Below are 12,543 nucleotides of genomic sequence, written 5' to 3'. Positions count from 1 at the left end.
GACCAAGGTGGTGAGGTTTGCTGCAGACAGAACTTGACCTGTGGCTGTAAGCACATTGCTTAAGATTTTCATCCCAGATGGTTCCTGGCCCTCAGGAGTGAAAACGTGAGTCACTCTGCTCAGTATTCTCAGGAGCATATTGGCCACATCCAGTTGCACCATAGTTTAACAATATCATGCTTTGTGGCCAAAAATTTGTATCACTTGACATAAGCCTTGTGGAGGGTGTTTGAAGATATAAAGCTTGCAGAAGTAGCACTGGAGTATGCAGAATGTTACAAATGGGTGACTGCTGATTTCTACAGAAAAAATGATCTGAGAGACACCGTGATATAACTTAGATTAGAATCATGAGATTCTTGTGTGTTCAGTAAAGTTCTGTTAACACTATGGAAGGACTTATATTCCTTGTTCTGTCAGTAAATGAGAATATAGTATGTGGAAACCCAGGGCACCGGGAATATTTCTCTGTCTGCTCTGGGGTGCCCTGACCCCGAGGGGAGGACTAACTTTGACCAGCATTCATGGAGAAAGTTCCTAGACTTCAAGATAGACTAGAATCCACAAAAGTGTGAAATATATTATAGAGAGTAATGTAAATATATCATTTAGGTGAGAAATTTATGTTTTGGGAGTTTCAGTATGTTGTGGATGGAAGCAAGATAGATGGGACAGGATGTCATCCTGGGTTTCTTCTTTGTGCTTCTTCTTCCTTCTTCTTGGGTTTGGGTGGCATTTTGTAATTTGGGCAGAAAAGTCTGCATTGCGGTCCCTGTGGGATCAGTTATTGGGTTAAAAGGGAAAATAATCCAGGTGCCAGTTCTTAATTGGATAGTTTAGTCTTGAAATACCTTGTAACAAGAGATTGTTGGCCATTTTGTGCCTTCTAATGAAAACTGCTGAACTCATGCTTGAGAGACTGTTTTACTGATAAGAAATAATAAACACCTGAGTTTGAACATGAACTGCCATCTCAAGTGCTGTCCATCCAGACACAGAGAAACTGATAGTAGCTACTATATTTTGACTAAGTCATTTTAATAACTATTTTCTATTAACAGTTAAGTATACATAAATTAATAAACAGGCTTTAGTTTTGATTTAAATGGGAAAAACCTATATCTCAGTGAAATGAAATCTAGGTATCAAAAGACTAAAGACAGAACTGTAGTTTCAAGGAACTTAGTCTCTCTGCAATTTCTTTCTTTCAAATTTTTATGAAGTTCAGGAGACAGTAAAAAGGGATCTCTAGCAAAAGCCAGGGAGATAGCCAAAGCAATCATGCTCTCAAACCTTCCTAAGAAATATCAAGTCAAAAGAAAGACAAAATATTTCTCTAGACCTAGTTCAAAATATTTTGCAAAATGAAGATATTTGCAAAAGCAAGTGTAGTGGAAATGACACATCACAAAAAGGAAAGGAAACAATGCTGGCTGTGCAATTGTTTCTTACCGATGTATTGAATTTAGCTGTATTCTAGTTGGTGTCCTAGAACAACTCTCTGATGGTCAAATTTTAATGAAATTCCTCTATACTACCCAAGAACAATTAAAAGGTTGTGTTTTTTCACTTATGGATTGTCTATCCTTCTTCACGTATATTTTCAAGAATGTAGTTTCCAAGTACTCTATGAGCTTGTTACATTTTACATAAAGTAAAAATAAAGTTTTAGGGAAAAGAGTTTTATTAACTTGCAGTGTTTGAAAACAGAATTTACACATGTGTAGTAAATAAATAAAAAAAGTAAGTAAATAAATGAAAAGCTGCAAAGATGAAGTGATATCTTTAAGAAAACACTTATTTTCTTCCTGTTTTTCTAAATGTGTTAATTACCTCTGTGAACATTATGCTAAGGCTAACTTGTACCATGTATAAAATACTGTATTTGATTTTCTTAAGCCCTCTCTAATAAGCTCAGTTTGTAGATTTTATTGTTTCATTTACTACTTTTTAGGCATTTTATAACTAAAATGTCCTGGGTTATCTTTTTTCCATTTTAAATGCTTAAAGGGAGCTAGAATGCTTTTGCAATCCATCTGTCTGTATAATTATACCATGATTTAAATTGCTTGGTAATAACCAAGTATTAGTAGTCTGCATTCCTTGAGGCACTGATGTAAAGCATAACCTGTCTTACTCATGTAAAATTGACCATATGTCATCATAATAAATGTCACATTTTCCTTATAGTCTTTGGAAAATTGGTTTGAAGAAAGTAAAGATATTTTTGTTGCTTAGTTTGTAAGATTTTAATGAATATTTGGTATGGAATACCAAGTATTTTAATCCAATTTCAGATATTTGCTGTTTCTCCTAAAATGTAATAATTAAATTCCATGCTTGATGGTTACAGTTTTTCACTCTCATTCCTTGCTAATTTTCTCTAGACTGACAATAATCTTTGCACTTGCAGAAACATGTCTTTAAATATGCTTTGGTACAGAAATGAAGGAACAAAACCTATTATTCATCAATATAATTGAGTTTTGAATTATATTACTAATTTTAGTTTTAAAGGTAGTTGGACAGTCCTGAGCTATAATAAAGGCCTCAGTTTAGCTATGTGATGGAGATGAAAATCCTGCTGAAATGATGGTCCTTCTGTCATAAAAGCTTGAGAATTGAGAGATTATGATGTTATTCTAGACCACTCTAGATGAAAAAAAACAGGCCAAAGTTTGCTTAACACTGAGAGCCCAAAGTAGGAAAGATAGTTGGGCAACACTGAATTAAAAATATATTTGAATCAGGATTGAATAATGATTTTTTTCAAACTTAAATGTGTGATTTTAACAGAACTTCAAAGAAATTAAGAGTTCTAAATAATTATACAGTTTAAAGTAGGAGGTACTTGCAACTCCTATTTTTTAGCTTTTATTGAAAAAAAATACAGTTTACAACATAAGGGAAAAATGTTTTATGTTTCCAAAATTATATATAAAGTATTTGGGAAATTGAAAAATTACACTGAAAATATGTACATCCAATGGATTCTAATTTGTCAAATTCTAAATATTGAGATTCCTACATTCAGTTTTGTGGAAGAACTCAACGATAAAACAGATTTATTGTGTATTGGGATCGATCAAATCAGTGAAAATACTGAGTCCAAGTCAACAAGATAAATAATATCACAAGAATTTTCTATCTTTATGTTCTTTTTCATGAGGTTTGCAAATAAACTAAACAATGAAGTGCTTTTTCATATTTATGGGTCTTAAAGGTAAATAGAGCAGGATAGATGCAGGGGCTGGTATATGGGGTTAAGGCAGCTGAGGTGCTGTAGGTGCTGTGGAGGGAGACCAGGAGAAGGGCGTAGTGGCAGGCACCATATCATCCTTTTGTCATTTCCCTTGCCTTCTTCAAATGAGCCAGAAGAGGAAGGTAAAATTTCACCATCTCCAAACCATACTGAGATTTTCCTCACTATTAATGCCATCTTGCCATTTTTATTATATTTTATGGGTTTTAAAAAGAAAGCCCTCAAAACATATTTTTTTTTTTTTACGGAAATATTTTTATCAACTGTGTATTTCGTTCAGGTTTCTTTACATTATCCTCAGGAGTTTTCTTGTTGTTGATGAATATAGAAAGCTTCAGTTTTGTGTAAGTTTTATCTTTTTCAACTGGGTAGAATAAACCAATTTTTTTCTTAAGTGTTTATGGGTGAGAGGAAACACTTTACAAAGAAGACTTAGGCATAGTACTTATAAGAATTTTGTAATATAGTTTGTGAGATTCTCCAATGTGAGCAAGGTTCTGTAGGCCTAGAAGACATTGAACTCCTTATACTCATTCGGAATATTGAACACTGAGAAGAAGATCAAATGTATCTCCAAGAGCCTCATTACAATATATTGACATATGTCCATTTAATCTGGTCATTTTGAATGAGTGGATGTTGAAGTTTTCTGAAAAATTCCCTGCAGGGAGGTTTCATGGATGTGCTGTTTCTACTGGGCAAGGTGAGTGAAATTCCAGTTTTCTGGAAGTGTGTAATATTTTCATCACAAAACCAAACCCAAATTATGAAGACCATGTCTAGCGACAGTCCATCTTGGTATTTCTTGCAGATGGCAGAGAGGGGGAAGCTAGCTATCTGAGGGAGAGAAAAATGAGTGATGAAGTTTTTTTATATCTGAGATATTGTTGCATCAGTGTAGATCTTGCACCTGTGGCCACAAAGTGAATTCTATATGCTCACATGTCATTGAAAAATAAATTATTCACATTGAAAGTCACTTACTGGCTTTCATTTTCTTTATGCCTTTTGGAAATGAATATATATCACACAGGCACATATTGTATCAAAATGTTAAAAAGGGAAAAATTCGGTTTGGTGATTTTTTAAAAAAAAATATTAATGTAGGATTTTTGAAAATTAGGTATTGTTCTGAGCTTGGGAGCAAGCTGTTTTCTATAATTTTGAAGCAACATAATTGCTGAGAACTGTTACCTGCTTTTGTGGCAATCATGAATCTGTTGGATGACTGCTAATTTAGTAATAGCCAGGGCTTTGGCAGTAACAGAAAGGAATGGATTTTCTGTGTCGCTCACATTGTTGGTCAGCTGCATGGAACAGCAGTCACTGTTAAGCACTGGGCTCCACGGGGAGTTCCCTGCACAAGGAGAATTGCTGACTGGAAAGCCAAGTCACAGCCTCAGAATCTCCTTAAAAAGTTGGAGTGGTTTAAAAACACCTGAAGCGCGAGGTTTAATTTGTACATTTTGTTTCTGCTTGTCCAAGCCACAAATTAGTAGTGCCACCGTGTTAGTTGTGGCCATGCACGTGTCGCTGATGCGAGGGCATGAAATGGAGTCAACTGGTTGACCCAACAGAGGGTTCAGGTCAGAATGCTGTTGCAGGCTGTGCCATGCTGAGGAGTGGCTGCTCTGATAGTTCGAACCAGATCGCTTCCCTGTGCCAGAAAATGTCTCAATGGAAAGGGTACTAATTCTATTCACTTAATTGTGAAAGGGAAGACAAATTATCCAATTACTAAGTGCACCCTTCCAGGAGATACAAAGTAACATCCTCATTGATCTGCGCAGGGAAAAATACTTTTTTCTTTATTTACTTTGAGAAATCTCGTGGAGATAAATATTGAAGGGAGCTAAATGAGTTAGAAAGTCTAAGCTGAGTACTGGGTGTGTGGTCAAGATTAATTTTTTACTAGAGAAAGTTCCAGTCTACTGAATAAAATTCCTAAAAACAATTGCTTTAGACATACTTCTCTGTGATCGTATTTATTCTGTTTGTTAATCTCTAATTTCATACTCAGATCCTCTCGGCTAAAGCTATGTTTATCAGTATTCCTTTGATCAATGCTCCTCAGTAAGTCCACAAATTCAGACATCATTTTTATACCATTTCTGTAGTTAAAAGTTTGAAGGTCTTCTGGGTGTTCTGGGAGAAGATGATCAAATTCAAGCCTAAACCACAGTTTTCTTAAGCTAGCAATAACATAATAGTGAAAAGGATGTTGCCTCCCATGAGTTCAGCTAGATAACATATGTTCAATTTTTATATAGTATTAAAAAGAATGTAAGTCTTTAAAATACCAGTATTTTTAAGCAGCTTTCTTCCCAAGTGTCTTGAGTAGACTTTTTTATTCATTGTTATGAATATAGCTTTTGATAAGCAGAAGGAAGGAAAATATGTCAAAACCTATAAGCAGAAGCAAATTCTGAAACTTCAGGACCACACTGTATTCTTTTTGAAAGTTCATGCTGACTGTGAAAGGCTCCCAGTGAGGGGAAAAAGGCAAATGTCATGCCTATTCTGCTGAAAGGCAGCAAAAGTATTGGAGTGCCATAGGCTGGTCAGCCTCACCTGGATTCCCAAGAAGATAATGAATAATTCCCAGGATGATCACAAATTCTCTTGGAAGAAATCTCTGGAAATGTCAAAGACAAGAAGATGACTGGAAGCAACTTGCAAAGACTCAGCAAGGGCAAAGATTTCAACTTGGTGAAATATTCTGATTAGATGATTGAGTGAATGAGGAGGGACCAACGGATGTAATTTTTCTTGATTTACCTAGGGCCTTTGACAGGATAGCTGTGGTACCCTTTTAGGCAAATGGAAAAGAAATGAAATGGTTGTGCCAAGATGTTGGTGCAAGGTGTGTGGTTTTCTAGTGCCATTGCCCAGAGCTCTCTACAGCAACCATTGTTATTTAACACCTTCATCAACAATGAGAAAGATGGGCTGGTCTACAACCAGAGCAGTGGTGACAGATGACACCAAACTGTGGGGAACTGCCATTCAAAGCAATCTCATTAAGCTGGAGAAACGAGCTGCTAGAGACATTGTGGAGTCTGATAAGGACAAATTATCAATCAGTTACATGGAATTAATTAACCTTATGCAACAGCACAGCCTGGGGTTGGACTGAAAGGTGTGCAGAAACAGTCCTGAGAATCCTGGAGGACAAGAAGTGTGAGTCAGTAGTGCACCTTTTTGGTTAGTGCCATACCAGTCTGCTTTGGGAGACTGTAATCAAAAGGTGGAGGGAAGTGATTTTTCTCACTGATTTTGCACTTGTGAGGCTGCATCTGGAGCAGTGTCTGCAGGTTGGTCTCCCAAATGCTAGAAGGTGGGACCAACCAGTGGGAAATATGTGGCACAGCTTATTGAATTTATTAAAACTTCTAAAAAGTTTTAATACTTTTATAGTGTCAAAAGGTTACAGATATGGTGTTTACACAACATATGAAATAGAAACTCTTTCATTTTTTACCTTTTCAATACATCTGGGACTTAGAATCAAAATGCAGAAAGCTAGAAAAAGATTTTTAATCACATGATTTTTCTGTCAATCTTATGACAGATGCTATTTGAAAAGTATGTTAGAATAAATTCTAGATATATTTTTATAAATGTAGAATCCTTGAAAGTTCACTTTGGAATGCATTAGCATTCCTTTTTAATGAAAATACAGTATATCCTATTTCTCTTACTTAATATTGCATTGCTAAAAGTGTAGGCCTCAGGATTTGCAAGTTAAAATGACCTAAAAAAGAGCACCCTCTAGACAGTACACTCTGAAGATATAGTAAAAGAAATAAAGAAAATATAGCAAAGAGAAAAACTACTAATGCAAAATATTGCTTGTCGTAGTAATGGTTATCATGTTAGCTGTCATTGTAAGAATCCTGTTTCAGTCCAGGTTGCGATAATGATCACCTTCTTTGGAAGAGTTTGGTGATGAAGCACCATTTTTTAGAATGCATATATGCACTTGGAGATGTCACAGGAACATTAAATGCTTATTCATGCTGCCTGAGATAGTTAATCTGGGGATATTGTCTTTTTCTACTATTATTAGTGAGCTTTCAGGTGATGTTGCCTCTTAGTTATCATTTCATTTTATTCCTGCTTTCGGTCACTGAGAGTTGGCCTCTTTCCTTATGCAGCATCAGCATAAGACCTTTGGAAAAATGTTTTACAGCTCAGCTAGCTAAACTAATGTGAGCTGTGAAGAGGAAATAATACTATATCACTCCTTAAACGTATAATTTTTACTGCACTTCTTTTGGCTTGCTCCCTTGGGTGTAGTTACCAATAAATTCAAGAAGAAAGAATTTTAAAAATTATCTACAAGTATTTTCAAGTGCACAATATTTAATTTTAAGTATTGACTAATCTGTGATTGCATAATATACCACAAATATTCTACAGTTTTGTTAGCCTCCAGAGAAAAAAAAAGCATGATTATGAAAATTTATATTTATAAAATGGAATTTTATATTACATTCATGTGGATAAAGTCATTTTTGCACCTTGTACATTAGATGCATTTACTTCCCTGAATGGAAAGTAAAAATGTTGTCATTATGAAAAGCACAAAATTGCAGTGGAAGAGAAGAGAATGGTGCCCTGGTTATCTAGGAAAATTACCTTTCTAAACTCGAACCCACTTGAGAGCTCTGGCTCCACATCAGGAAGTGTATGCAGTGACAGTATGTATGTAACAGTTTTGTGCCACAAGCCTATCATATTCTAGTGAATAATTCCTACCATATTCTGATTAGTGTTATCTTAGACTTTTGTTTGTAATTTTCAGTTTATACAAAATTTTGTGCTGTGTCACTTGAAAAGAAAAATACCTAAGCTGGTGTTTCTATAGCTTGAGAGTTTTAGAAATGTTTTCTTACCTAGAAATATTTTTGAGATTTTTTTCCCTTGCTTGAGTGTTGAATTCCTAGAGCAAAATAAATAGTGGAAGTTATTGAAGAAAGGGACAGAGAACAAACCACAAGTCCGTAGACAAACAATGGCAACACCAAATTGACTGGACTACAAGGCTGCAAGTATTTTCTTGCACTGTTGCTGAACCTTTTCTTCCTTTCTTTCTTTGTTGTTCAGAGGCCTTTTGAGCAATGGTACCCAACTCTGCCCGGTGAACGTACACAATGCAGTAGTTGCTTATCCTGGGGAGTTTCATAATGAAAAGAATCAGGAAAGGCATCCCTGTATCTTCTGCAGTAACTGTCACTGAAATAAATACTGCTCAAGAGAGGATAAATGATCCTGTGACACCTTTAATGCTGAAAGTAATTTAAAGAGTAAAAAATATGCAGGAGCCTTAATTGTTTAGAAAAAAATTATTGCTACTTAGCAAAGAAAGGAAAAAAAACCTCCACACCCTGTAATGAATGATAATGGCCTCAGTTGGGTGCACACAGTGGTGTTCTAAAGGCTGTCACTTTCATCAGTCTATGAGGCAATTTATTTCCAAGAGCATTAGCTGTAGTATGTGTAAAGCATAACAAGTACTGTAAACTTTTCCCATGTATTATGAGATTTGATTTGCTCCTACACAACTGAGACTTGAATAAGAGAGCAGTCACTCAAGTGTTGTTAGGTAACTCATATGAAAGAGAAAAGTCAGTGTGAAAGGCTTTTACTGTGAACTGTTTCTTGATAAAGTTTTTTGTTTGAAAATGAGAATTATTTTATGGAACATTTATTAAAGTTGTGGGTTTTTCCCTAAGTAATCTCATTGAGATTCTTTATTTTAAAGAAATTGAATGAGTGTGTAGGGACCACACTGAGAAAGAACACCAAACAAACAATATTCTGGCTGTGCAGTGTTATTTGAAATTAGCTTTCTGTCATGCGACATTTCAAGCCAGAATGGTTTTAACTGTCTTCATTCACAAAATGTTTAATTTATTTATTACGGGAAAAATCCTGATGTACTAAAAATATGAATTTTATAAGTATGATAAATTAAAGATGTTTCCTACTGGTGTGCATTTTTTACATGGTAAAATATGTAGGTATGTAATTTTAACACATATGAACAATCATATGCTTTTGAAATTGTATTCACTATTCTTACCAGTTCATGTATGAAAGGGTTTGCAACTTGGTACTTGAGGAAGCTGAAAGTGTTTGTAGTCTTTTGGAATTAGACGCAACAGGACTTTTTTCTCCCTGCTGTAGCAGCCCATTAGGAGAAGATTCTGAGAAAAACTTGAAACATTTTTTCCTCCTTTACATTGCTACTTAAAGGAATTACTAGCTTAGTAGTCATATGAAGATTGGCAAATACGATAAAGAACTGGAGAAATTAAGTATTTTTCACAGCGAAGAATATTGTTCCCCGCAGTCATATATGTTCCAAATGTGTTTAGTCCATGTTGCATTTCATCCTACCACAATCCAAAACTGCATGCATGTTACGAACACCAAACAGGGTCACTTCAGCAGAGGACTTTCCCTGCTCTTGTGCACATACTGATATAGTCATCTGATATAATCATCTCTAGTTCCTGTGGATTTAGAAAGGTTATACAGCTAGGCAAGGAAAACAAGCTGTAGAAGCAGCAGTGAAGATTCACAGCACAAACCCACAAAATGTCATAGCCCTGGGCGGTGTCTGACAAAGAGCTAAGTCCAGAATAGAAGATTTTATTTTATCTGGCCATCATAGTTACAGATCTGCATAAATTGTTTGGTGCACACTTGCACTTCATACAGCGATGCAAATCTTCGGTTTTATTTTGAGAATCTGTGTAGGTATTAATTATGGTGATTTTTTTTAAATTAGTCTTCTAAGGCTGTGGGACTGTACTTCATGTTTTGAATTTAAGTAACATAAAATAATATAGTTATTTGATATTGAAATTGAATGAGAAAAAAATGTACTGAAATGTAAAATTCCTCTATTATATAAAGTAATAGTTGGCTTCCATAATTTAAAAAATAATTCTACTTGTGTATTCTTGTAATTATACCAAGAATTTGGTAAGGGAAAGTAAGGCTAAAATTGCTAAGTGTGCAATAGATAATCAACTTGTAATAGAGAAGAGTTTTTAAATTGGGAGTAGAAGAAAACTCAGTTGCGATTTTGAAAGACTTATGAGTACAATTTCCTTTTAGCTTTTTGTGCATAGTGGCTAGGTTTATCATGGACACTGCATCTCAGACTGATAATTCAATGCAAAGTTTGCATTTTACCCTCCCAGTGGAGTTGACCTTCACTAAATGTTTGTATTGCACTTGCATGGTTCATATCATACTGTCAGCAGAATCCTTTCACTGAAATACAAGACTTAATTTGATTGAGGTCAGCTATAATCTTATATACTCATTTTCCTCTATTTACCCCATACTATCCAGGTTACATCAATATTAATTGCAAATAAAACACTCAAAAGACAACTATATAACACATATGTTTCTATGTAGGATATTAAAATTCTCAAAAATTACTTACGTGTCAAGATCTGGTGGTTTTTTTCCAGCACAAACACAACGTCAAAATTATTTTTCTTAAATATCAGTAGTGTTTCACACTTAAGTAAAGACTTCAGAGTGACATACAACTCTATGAAGAACTTGGTTTGCTTATTTAGGTCTTAATTCAAATTGCATTGTGGTATCATAATTCCTTGACAGCAGATTGAGTAACTATTTGTTGCTAAATAGTGTCTTTGAGTATTTTTCTGCATAGAAAGCATATTTTCAGAAAATGTGAAAACAGGTGTCATCTGATTACTGAAAATATCTAGCAATATTTGCAGCTTAAGTCCATTCAGCATCCTTAGCCAATGAGATCAAGATTCATATTACACTCTAGAGCCCTGCAATAAGCATATTGAGGTAGCTAAATGAAAGCAAACAAACAAAAAAAATAACAACCAAACCAAACTCAGGCTAAATTATTTTTAGACATGTGTTGCAGTAAATTAATTCTCTGTACATAAGATACAGGTATATGGGGAGGCTGAGATGGTTGGTGTATCACACGTTCAGTTTTTGGTGTATGACATAATTGTTGAAGCAGCAGATCCATCTGTGAATGTCTGGTGAAGATGAATAGTGGGGGACAAAATTTCACATTTTAATAGATGCGCTATGATATAAAAATCAGATATTAGCTGTGATTTTACTGCAGATTTTGCTATAGTGATAGTAGTAAAAGCAAAATCCACATTATCTGCAAATACAAAATAGATAGCAAGTTGAAGATATACAGTTAAATTGTATGTATTTTTTGCTTACTTTTGTAAGTTTTTAGGAAAAATATTTATCCACAGGGGTTTTATTTAGTTAGCACACCTCTCTGATGTTGAACTTAAAAGGCATTTTAAAAGTACTGTTAATTTAATAGCCCTAACATGCTTTCTTTAATTAAAAATGTGCCTGTATCTTTTAAATTTAAGCTACTCATTTAAGCCACAGAGGACGTCATGCAGCTCTTTTTATCATATACATTTTTTGTATATACGTTTTTTGCATCAACTAAAATGAAAGCTTCAGACTGACCTGTCCAGCTCTAGATCTTCAGGGTTCTCCCTCTACTTTATGCATTTAATTTTCATTCCAGATGCTGTTTCAGTGATTTCCTCCTGTAATTTTCCTAGAAATGTATCTTGTGGCTGAAAGCTTACGTTCAATTAGCTTTAGAACTATTTTTCTCATGGGCATAGTTGAATATATAATTAGCTATTTTTTTCTGATAAAGTAACTTCTGCTGTTATTACGTGGTATTAAAACACTGCTCAAAATTACAGGAATATTGGACTTTAGGCTGCTAAGCATATCTGATGATTTAACTACAAATCTGTTCTACAGAGTTGTGTTTTTATTTCTCCAATGGGAAAACCTGCACAGTATGTATTGAGTTCTAGATGATAAGCAATTTAGCCTTGTTCTGTGATCTCTGCTAGAAGCTGACCAGTGTGCAGTGCTGATTCCTGGTTTTTCCTAAGTAGTTGCAGTATATGATAGTGCTTTATGTTGCTTTCAAAGGACATGGAATGCGATAGAATAATTCACCTTATGTAAATGCAAAGGATGTGTGAAATTTCATATGACTGTTGGAGCATGGATGTATGAGTCCACAATCTCGAAAACTAAATTTGCTTCCTCTATCTGTGTTCAGATTTTAGGAAGCCACAAATCTACTAAATTACATGCTCTTTGTTTACATGGTTTCCCATTAGTTCTTTTTCATTTTGTTTGTTCTCTGTTTTCTTTTACCCATATTGATGACTTCTGAATTTTAGGGAGAAAACTAGTAGAAC

General features: G+C 34.8%; 1 protein-coding gene across 14 annotated transcripts in view; it reads left to right on the top strand.

Moving 5' to 3' along the window:
- The window catches only part of TENM3 (teneurin transmembrane protein 3), a 1,293,822-nt gene that overhangs the window by 67,320 nt on the left and 1,213,959 nt on the right, over window positions 1-12,543 (top strand). The gene's annotated exons all lie outside the window — the stretch shown is intronic.

The sequence above is a fragment of the Melospiza melodia genome, chromosome 5 (assembly GCF_035770615.1).
Source record: "Melospiza melodia melodia isolate bMelMel2 chromosome 5, bMelMel2.pri, whole genome shotgun sequence".
NCBI lineage: Eukaryota > Metazoa > Chordata > Aves > Passeriformes > Passerellidae > Melospiza > Melospiza melodia.
Note: the sequence above shows the minus strand (reverse complement) of the source record. Positions and strands in the feature narration are given on the sequence as shown.